Below are 10,079 nucleotides of genomic sequence, written 5' to 3' on the forward strand. Positions count from 1 at the left end.
TGATGGTTAAGAACTGTTAGTTAAGAATTGCTGATTGAGAAGCACCATCAATGCACTAAAATGACAACCAATCTAACTAATCAATCCTTTTCAGGGACAGGCTTTATTAAAGTGGATACAATTCCGTATTATTTTGTTTGAATCTTTACAGTTCTAAACTGCGTAGATATCCCAGCCTTGGTCAGCCCAAACTCAAAGATCACAGTTATAACGTACAGATGCATCCCACATTACTCTGGATTTGCAGAAGCCTAACAGCCTTGCCATCAGCCACATTCTTGAGTGCTCAACACATTGGCTACCCAGCAAGGAGCTCAGCTTTGCAAGATGCTTTGCACATTTACCACTGATTCAGCAAATAACTTGAAGCACATAATTTTAAGCAGAAACTATTGATGATCATTGTGTTATCTATAGTAAGCCAATGCTTATTTTTTGAACTAAAGCCACGCTGGTCAACTTCCTGTGAAATCAAATTTCACATAAACTAACATTTTTTAGTACACTGGAGTTTAACAACAGAATTGGAGCTAGTTTGTTCTCAAAACGTTGCCATACAAAAAACATCATTGCCTGGGTAATCTCCACAATTCTGTGGAACTCACAATCATCTCTGGCTTCAGTAATGATGCTAGACTGGGGCTTTGGAATTAAACGTGGAGTTAGGGACTACGTGCTGTAGTTAGTACAACAGTGAATATGATTCCTGCTAATGAACATATTCTTATGATGAATCCATTGCCACAAGCAGAAGTATACTCAAAATAGTTACTGCAGTATGTAGGCATTTGATGGTCACTTGGCCTATTTATAGCACTATTTAAAACCGCTTCACCCACCAAAAGAAATAGAGGGTATACAGCTTTACAAAATATTAATTTCCATATTGACTTAGATATTCTAATTCTGAAAGCACATTATTTCCATAAATGAGCAGCTTAGTATGAAAATATTTTCCTACCAAAGTATTTCAAGATCACAGAAATGATTCTCAGACATTAGTAAGGACTACCTCTAACTTACAGGTAGTTTTATGACTTTGTCTATACAGCCTTTAATTTGAAGGTTCAATTACCAAAATTAAGCCATCAAAAGCCTCTTAGGAAATAACTCATTAATACAAATGAATGAGGTAAAATTCTGCATTCCTTACTGAATGATTCTGCATTCCTTGAACACCTGAAACTTTTGCCAAAGTTAAGTAAATGTTAGTGCTGAACTGTTAGGCCTGTCTACACTTGAAAGTTACTTTGGATTAAGACAGGGAATGAATTTCAAGTGCTGCAGCAAATCTGGAAAACTTCCAAGTATAGTCAAGTCATATACAACCCTATTCTGGAAGGTACCATAGGCTTTGAGCTCAAAATTGATGCTACATATCTAAATTTAAATAACACATTCCCAAAGATTCCAGAACAAAAAAGGGAGAAAAAAAAATCACAAGAAAACTCCAGCATGACTAACCATCCCCTTTGTGCCTCCTACTCTTACCTGCATGCCTTGCACAGACTCCCCTATACCCAGCACTCCACTTTGACCGGATCTGATATGCCCCTTACCCTCCTTCCAACATTTTTCTGATAAGATATTTATAGGCCCTCAACCTAACAAGCGCAAACACAACCGACCAGAAGAGGGAGGAAAGAAAGAGATTGTATGAGAGAAGGGAAAAATCAACAAAAGACCAAACAAGAAAAATGTGAAACTAGCATACCTTCACTGTTCAATCACTTCTTTCTGGCTGGATCCCACACCGCATGTTGTCTGTTTAGAGCCAAAACCAAAAAACTAATCAAATAGGCAGAAGTCAATAGGTGACTTTAAACTTTTTAGTTCTGGACAATTCTCTTTAGATTTGATCATAAAACACCTAGAATTTAATAGAGGTCGTAAAAAATATTAAATGACATATACACAAACTTTCACATTAAAGCCCACATATTAAATAACTCATATTCACCCCTGTGAATACTTAAACTATGAAAGCATACATACGACTAAAATTGCACATGTGGTCTGCAGTATTGGGTCCCAAATTGCTGTATTCTGTTTTCAACTTTAAAAGCATACTGCATGTTTGTGGTTTTGGGACCATATTATGGATGGAATTCTTTGCAGCCAAGATGTAAATACCACAAGCTAAAATCTTCTAATGTATACAAAGGTCTAATTACTTTATTATTTTTTATTTATATAATATCTACATGGTGCCAAAGGTTATACTGAAAAACATCAAGACAAAACTGTTGCCTAGAGAGCTAACAACTTACATTAGCTAAGGTAACAGAAAGAAAAGAATGCACAAAATAATTGAGCGCTGAAGCTTGACACATTGTATTAATTTTGTGGCCTGGATATTTTCTTTTAGCTCTTTTGATCTTTTGTTGATTTGTTTCTCTTTTTTTCTTATCTTCCCAATCTGACTTGACTGCAAGTCATAGTCCACTGGGTCATGACATAGAAATGGAAGGAGATTCAAGTACAGACAGCCTCACAAATGAAGCAGAGAAAAATCAAGCAGGTACATATGCAGTCATGATCTTTTATAAATTAAATTTCATCCAGCACAGTAAAAATACCTGAAATAAGACTGCTTAAGCTGCAGTTCTGTCCTGAAATAAAACTGGCTAGATGTTCAGAATCTACCTATAAATCCCAATGAAATTAGAAAATATTTCCTCTGAATTTAAAAATAAAACAAGTCCTTGTTTTATTAAATAAAGCTAACACTTTGTTATCAGTCTGTTTGCAAAGGGGCTTGAGGATGAGGAGGTCATGAGATTGTTCATTTAAGATGTTTATAAGGTTATACATTAAGATATTTTGGGGACCAAAATAGGCATTGACAATTTAAAGTGGAACAAGCTAAGTATATTTTCAGTATATAATCTGCTTCCAAAACTGCTGCCCCATAATGAAAAGTCACCTAATTAAACACATTAGATAGGAACTTAAATACCAACCCATGGCAAAATTTCTGGATTTGGGAATCAGAGTAGTTTCTTATTTCTTGTTTGAGCTCCAAAACTTCAAGGAAGGAATTCTGTGCTGCTGATTCCTGGTTAGTTTTAGAATTGCTCCTACAGACTACTACAAAATAAATGTGTAAAAATGCTTAATTTTATACTTTCCTATGTAGCTTTCAGTTTAAATCTAGCTAGAATTACGAATTAATGTAAAAGTTGTTCTTTCACATATACTATACTTTCTTTTATATACTATTTCAGAAGACATATTCTTTTGTCTTTTTGTATGCATATAAGAATTATAGTCTTTTTTGCAAGTGTTGGGTCTCAATTTCTTCTTTCCAAGTGACCTATAGTACATTACATTCATTATTTTGCCTTAGACTGCTACTGATTAATGCCTTATGCTGGATATTTGTTTATTTTTTCCCATGTGCGAGTTCATCGTCCTTGGAATAAGAATAACAAATGTGCCAGGGAATGTGACCTATCAATCTTAGCAGTCCTTCATAGAGTCTGAGAGAAGATGTAAGACAAGTGCATACATATAATATCTGAAAGGTTTATACTTAAATTTGACACATCATTTTCTGCTGAAGACTTTCATGTCATACATTGATTCATAAAGTATCAATTATTTAGAGCAGATGTGAATGAACTGCTATCAAAATCCACTCTTCGTTCCTATTCACACATTAAAAAAAAGCCAAACACAAGCTTCTTTTTCCGTCTCATGCACACAAAAGATCAAGAGAGATCTCAAGAAAGAAAAAGACAAAAAACAACCCAGCCCCCTTCCTATCTACATCTTTACCAAACCTTAAGAGGAAAGAATGGTCTTACCAGAGCATTCAGATGCTTAGCAAAGCCAGACTAAGCAGACAACAGGGCAGGTTCTGCACCTGGGAGAAAGGCTGAGTTCTGGAGAAGGGAACCCTTGTGAGAAATTGGCGATCCAGGGCAATTGCATGGAAATAAGCATCGCTTCAAGCACATCTCTTGACTGCACTAGTGACAGTGGTGCTTGTGGAGAAAGACAATCTTGCAACACAGAAGTCTGCAGAGATAAATTGAAAGCAACTGAAAACAAATTAACCAATAACACCAATCACAGAACAGATGTGAAGACAAAGACATGAAGTATCAGTTCACAAACAGTCCCAAGTATTCTCAACTAGCTGTAGTTTCATTAGTATTCCTCACTAAGGGCCCAAACACAAGCCTTGGTAATTCGCACAGCTGCTTCCTGTAACCCACCAACATCCCCTGCCTTGCACAACTTAACATTGACAACCGTGTGGTATATTTCTGAATTATCTGTTCCACTGAACTGGCAATGTCAAATATGAAGGTGATAACAAGCTGAAGGAAGCTAAATACGTCAGAGCCAGAAGCCCCTCAGGAATCTTCCCAATGTTACCACATGGACATCGCTTAAGAGCAGGGACAATCCAGGCCCAGCTCTATCACAGAGAGAGAACCTTTTGTACAAAACAGGTTGCTTACAGTCAGCATGTCTGAGCTGTGCATCTATTGAATCATACGAAGTTTATCTGAGAGACAAAAAAAAAAAAAAAAAAAAAAGAAATCCACACATTGCTGTTGAAAGCCATGGTCAAAAAGAAAAAAAAATGGCAATCAAAGACAAGTTATACTTTTAGCAGAGATCATGAATTTATATATCTAGTAAATTTTCTATTCAAGCCTTTTGATTTTGCTGTTGCTTAAGGATTAGATTCATTCTGAGAACTGGGAGCTCCATCTGCACCAAAATCTTTTTTCTGAGGTGGAATGGTAGGTGTCCACCACTGCAATATAGACCTGCAAGAGGATTCTAAGCTCATACTGAAAAATTTATGCTTTTTTGAACTAATCAAAATGTATCTAAAATATTCAACATGCACAAGGTGTAAGAGACCAAGATTACTAAGCAACAACATGTGCTTGCATTTTCTTTTCAATACCTCATTTCTTTCACTTGCTATTTGCAAAAATAAACAAAAAATAATTATATGCAACATACTTTTTTAAAGCGTGGAAGGACAACATTTACCTACCCTAGAAAATATACTGATGCAGCCAAATAGACATACAGAGAATTCTAGAAACTGGTGAGGTCCTTGTTACACTATCAGCAAAGAGGACACATTTTTACATGATGTTTATATACCAGTATACCCAGATATCTATGTATGTTAATATCAAGAGTCAAAAGAAACAGAATAGTTAACTACACTAAAAGCTGTTCCTAATGAGTGAGCCACAGAACTATCACTATGAAGGTGAGAAAGGCCTCATGCTAAAGAATATTGGCTGGCCTCCATCTATCTCATCCTGTTTCTCACATGAAATAGACCAACCACTTTGTTAATGAGCAGTAATCAATTCCAGAAGGAACACGAGATACAACAACAAATTCCCATAATCATGTTTTTTGTTTGTTTGTTATTTTTAAAGCAAGATGTGTTAATGAACAGAGTATGGGTGTATCTCTGTTAAAAACTAGTGCAATACAATAGAAAGGGCTCAACAGAACAAAATCTATGTGTTGGGATCTGATACCTACACTACACACAGTTCAGGGAGACTTATTTCCAGTCATTTCCAGTGTGAACTGCACATCTGCTAGTTGCTGGAGCATGTTATGCGTGCTCCTGGGTCACAGTTTAATTTCACCCAGGAGTCATCCCATTTGTGTACTAAGACTGGCTCCATCACATAAACCAAACCCCATGGGTGGGAATGACCAGAAAGTTCAATTCCAAAGCCTGCTCCTGGTCCAACCTGAAAATGCTGAAGTAGACATACCCCATATACCTCATAGGATGCAATTTGAGTCTAACTGTTCTACAGTCATCCAAATGCACCAGAGAAAATTTAGGACAAGATACTGCAGGACACTGGCCCTGTCAGAAAGATGCTGCTAATACTGTTCCAAAATGTTCATGTTCAGAGTGAATTCAAACTCACAAAACATTTTAACATCTCTGCTTCATAGGGGTGAAACAACATGCACGTACTGCTCTGCCTCTCTCTGTTCCTATTTTGACTCCACGTGGTGTCTAGACTTTGTACTGGCCTTCTGCAAGGGAGAACTTCACTGACTGTCCACCAAGAAACTGTAGGATACCTTCTCCACAGTCCTTTTTCTCCTCTTGAAAAAAACACAAGCGACTCTTTCAGTACACCTAGAGCCTTACACATCCATACGTGTATGTGTGATGCAGATATACCAGAAGAGACAACGTCTTCTGTTTACATTTATTGCTAAAATGGTTTTAGTTCTTCAAGGTAAAAATATTCAACAGCACTCATATTTTATTGTATGAAATGGAATTTTGATCCCTGAAAACAACTGAATTCTTTGTGTCCAAAACTTCACAGTTAGAAATATAAAAGTTACCAAATTCTCTTTAATGCAGAAGGGATTACTAAGATCATTTCTTCTAAACAGTTGCATGATAAATACCACATACATTCATGATAAAACAAACTTATTCAGCATAGCTATTAGAACACTTTTTTTTTTTTTTTAAGTCAAAACCAAGAGTGGTTTCTCTGATACAACATATTTTCTTTTATAAAAAAGTGTGATGGCAACAAACTAAACCATCCTTACAGCAGAAAGGTTAACATAGCATCTGTTATTCCAAGTTAACAAAAGACAGACAAAAAATATGATTGGGCTGCTCTCTTTTCTAATTACAAGAAATACAGTTAATGTTTAAGAGCAATTCCCATCCTGAGTAGTAAAACTAAAGCCTCTGTTGGTTTTTGTGTATTTGTTCTATTTCTGTGGCTAAAAAAAAAAAAAAGTCCCAACCAACATATTCAGCAGTTTAGTAGAATTACCTCTTCCACTTGTTGTTTTTGAAATACAGGTTTGTTGTACTACTCAAAACTTTGTCCTTGGTAACTATTAGCATTTTATTAACTATGTCTATATGTACATTTTTTACTGTAACCATATACATTTCTCATAGAGGCATAAGCTGGGGAGCATTCTTAGCTCATACTTGTTTTCCCTGTGCAGCCACACATGTGGTGAACAGCTGTAGAAGTTGTAAAATTGTCTTTACACATTGCACATACTATTGAATATAACATGCATATACATGTAAAAGCAAGTCCTGAAGCAAAATAATGCACTGAATATTTCATTTTGCTTTTTTTTTCCCTAATTTCTTTAAATAAAGACAAATGTCTTCTGCTTAACTTCTGTCAACAAACTAATAGCAATTAATTATTCAGAATTGCAGATTTACCAGTTCTTAACATGAGCAAGCCTTTCAGCCACCTCCACTATGGCAAAGAATCAAATGCTGTCAAAACTGAATCTGAAGAGTAACTGTTACTACGGTATTGTGACCAGCTCCATTGCAATAAAATGTAGAAATGAAAAGGTAAATTGCTACATGTATATACATTTTTCTCCAGGGTGCTATAAGCAAAAATTGAAAACAGCTGAAATTGAGTCACCCTTCTAGAAAGTAAATATTGCTAATATGAATCTGATGTGTAAAAGGGTGGGAGAAGCTCCAGAGACTAACGCTCCCCTCGTTAATATTCTACCACCAAATTGAAAGAAAAGTGGGGTGATTTCCGCATCTCTGGTGAGAGCTTAGTTGTCTGAATGCAGCTAGGTCAATCCCCACAGAGATATCTTATCTGCAAGGCTCATGAAAAATATCTGAAGAGTAAATGGTTAGCATTTGGAATGGACCACACTGCATGAAGTAACAGTTATTTCATAAGAGATTTCCCATGGTAGATATTCCCAAACCCAACTATGAGGTCTTCACTCCCACGCCCACCACAAATGATATTAGTTGAAGGCTGTGCTATACTATTAATACAGTCAGGGAAATTTTAAATAACAAAGTATATATAGCTAAGTACAGTAAAAGGATACCTTCTTTCTTGGTTATTAAAAAAAAGGTCCATTTAAATGAGAAACACCTCCCTCTGCTCCCATCTTTCATCTTCCAACAAATGCAGATACTGCACATGGGGCTTATCACAGACTAGAAAGGAAAGCATTATACAAGCCCACTGATAAATTTAGCTATGTAAATTTGAGCAATGCTTTTTTTTTTCAGCTCATCTCTTTCTGCTTTCCTACAGTCCTTGTAACATTTACAAACATTCAAAAGAATGAACACTCTTTTGAAAACACTTCAAAACTACCTGTAATTTTTAATTACATTTTCATGAATTGTGTGATGTAGAAATGTGTTATCACTTGGATTTTAATGTTAGTAGGTACAAAGAAAGACACAATCAATCACACATAGAAATTGTCTGCAAGTCTTTCACAGTCATCTACCACACATTTTCTGCATACACTAAAATTGGTCAGATTAAACTTTTCCCTTCAATTTAATAAAATTAGCAAAATTCATTTTCATCTAATTTATGGGTCTGACAAGAAAGCTTACAAAAAACTATCAGCTAATTTGAGAAATTTCACAAAATGTTTTCATTGCAATATTTTATGATTGCATTCTTCTCTCCCTTTTCTGTATACACGTCCAAAAAAAATTACAAAGTGGCTTTACTTTCCTACTTTTAGTATTAACATGTGTTTGTTCTACATGCTAGAACATTGCATGGATTATTCTGATGCTCTGGTTTAGGGTACCACCTTACCCATCTTTGCCTGTCAAGTTTTTAGGGAACTTAATCAACAGTGCACATCTTCGTCAAGCCTCAGTTCAACAAATTACTGATGTGTTTACCAGTAAGTTTGTAAATTGTTCCACTCTGAGTTAATGAAATTGTTTGTATCGTGACTTCAGTTGTGTTGACTAAAGCCCTAATGAGGTCATCTACCTGGAGAGATGCAAGTTGGAACTGCTCACCATTTCAGTTTACATGAGCTCAAATCTCCTGTTGGTACTAGTAAACACATACTAGCCAAAGATCAACACTCAAACAAAGATGAGGATCGAGCCAAAATCAGCAAAGACAAGAAGTACATACTTTGTTGTAGGATGCTGCCTTTTGTTTCTTGTAGGACACCGCATTACTCAGCTGAGTGCCCAGCCCTGTTAGCTCTACTCATTGGGACAATTTGTACATGGACTTGAGTAAGAGTGGCTGAATCAGGCCACACCAGATTTAAAAGCCTGCGAACTTCAGCATTTAGACATATGTTCACTAGATAATTTTCTCTCACAAAAGTTGTTTTCATTTTTTTTCCATTTTTTTTTTTTTCCTCCCCTGTTATTACAGCAGTTGTCATGTAGACAAGCCACTGTTGATAGGAGAGAGATCAGACTTCTACCACCTGAGGATTATCCCTCTTAGCTGCTATAAGAGATATAGGAACATACAGGGGCTGGCTTTTTTTTTTTCCAGCAGAGATATGGGAGAAGGGGAGGAGGGGAAAGCTGGAGAGATCCTCAGACCAGGAATGTAACTTCTAATAATGACTTACAGATGTCAGGGTAACATTCTAGGATCTTCCTATTAGTCCAAAGCTATTATTTGTAACATATACAGAATAAAAGTCCCATGCATATGGCTGTAAACAAACTTCTCAACTAAACTAGTTGTGGCTCAGCCAACTTCAGCCCTGGAGGCAGGGAGGGGTGAAGGGTGTAAAAGGGGCCAAATTTTGCAGTACCACACTCCATTTTTCTTCTGATTTTACCATTATACTTTAAAGATGTCTTTATTTAGGTTCCAAATCACCACCATACAACTATTGGAAATGCCAATGATAAAGCAAGTAAAAACACACCCAATATTATAAGAGATACTTGAATTCAGATATACAACAGTAATGTGAAAAGATAGTTTAGAATATATAAAATCACTGCCAAAAAGAGAACGGAAATGCATCCAAGTTGGACAGCTCATATACGTCTAGGAGAGTTTAAGTGCATCCAGCTTTCACAGTAAATAGCATAATACGTAAATAGTCATATTTCAGCAGTAAATATTAAGATGCTGAATGTCTTATTTACTGTAAAACACTTTCAAGGCTTCAATTGCAGATAGTCTCATTCATAGAAGCTGTTAAATATAAATTATTTGTATAAATTAAAGTTAACATTTGATCTTCATGCTTGTTCTTAATTACCAGATAACTCTTAATAGTATCTTTGA

The sequence above is a fragment of the Cygnus olor genome, chromosome 8 (genome assembly GCF_009769625.2).
Source record: "Cygnus olor isolate bCygOlo1 chromosome 8, bCygOlo1.pri.v2, whole genome shotgun sequence".
NCBI classification, from domain to species: Eukaryota; Metazoa; Chordata; class Aves; order Anseriformes; family Anatidae; genus Cygnus; species Cygnus olor.